Raw genomic sequence first — 925 nt, 5'->3', positions numbered from 1 at the left:
GGAGAAAACTCTAATAGAACCACAACTAATCTCGACGAATTCCAGCAGCAGATCTCTGGAGATTAATGCAAACTACAAACAACCACTAATATAAAGCAAGGCAAGGGAAAGCAGAAACACAAAAATAACCAGAGAAAGAAAATATAAGCAAAACAGAAAAATTAAAATGAAAAACAAAACAACCTCCCAAAGAAGCATAAAAAACCCAATATACTCAAAATCAAGCAAACACTAGCAAAACAACAGAGAGATAAAAAATTGGATAGTATAGAAAGATAAGAGAGAGGTGTATATGGATTTAGAGCAAGGTATTGGAAATTAGATATATAAGTAAGTGAAATTTAGACAGTGGGTAAAAAGCAGGAATAGGGAAAATCTAAAGCAGGAATAAGGTAAGAGAAACAGGACAACAAAAGGGGAAAAGTGAGGAAGAGAGTTTTGGCTTAATGGTAAAGGTGAGATAGAGAGAAATTATGCTAAAGGAATGATGAAAACAGAGTGTAGAACACTAATCCCAAAATAAAAATAAAGAAGAAAAATAAAATAAAATGACACTTGAAAAAATGGTAAAATGATAGCAACAATACTGGTTAAAAAATCTGGTAATTAAAAAGGTAAAATCAGGTGATAAAAAAATAAAATAATAAAATAGGTTCTTAATGAAATGGTGAAAAAAGAATTTTTTAAAAAAGATAAAAATGTGCAGTAGTGAAGGTGCTTCAGATCTTCTACTCTTCTTTTTGGCATGCCTTAGTCCTGCAAGGCATTCAGGAGAGTGTTGAATTTCCCTGCGATACACTGTCCTTCCGTGCCGTAAGCCACAGTCCTGATTTTAAGGCAGGTTGTAGTTGTTTACCAGACTGCCTTTATTTGTATTTACAGAATAGACAGTTCGTGGCTCTGCCTCTGGGTGGCAGTGTGTCTG

The sequence above is a fragment of the Myotis davidii genome, unplaced genomic scaffold (genome assembly GCF_000327345.1).
Source record: "Myotis davidii unplaced genomic scaffold, ASM32734v1 scaffold1449, whole genome shotgun sequence".
Lineage (NCBI taxonomy): Eukaryota > Metazoa > Chordata > Mammalia > Chiroptera > Vespertilionidae > Myotis > Myotis davidii.
This window is presented reverse-complemented; position numbering follows the sequence as displayed.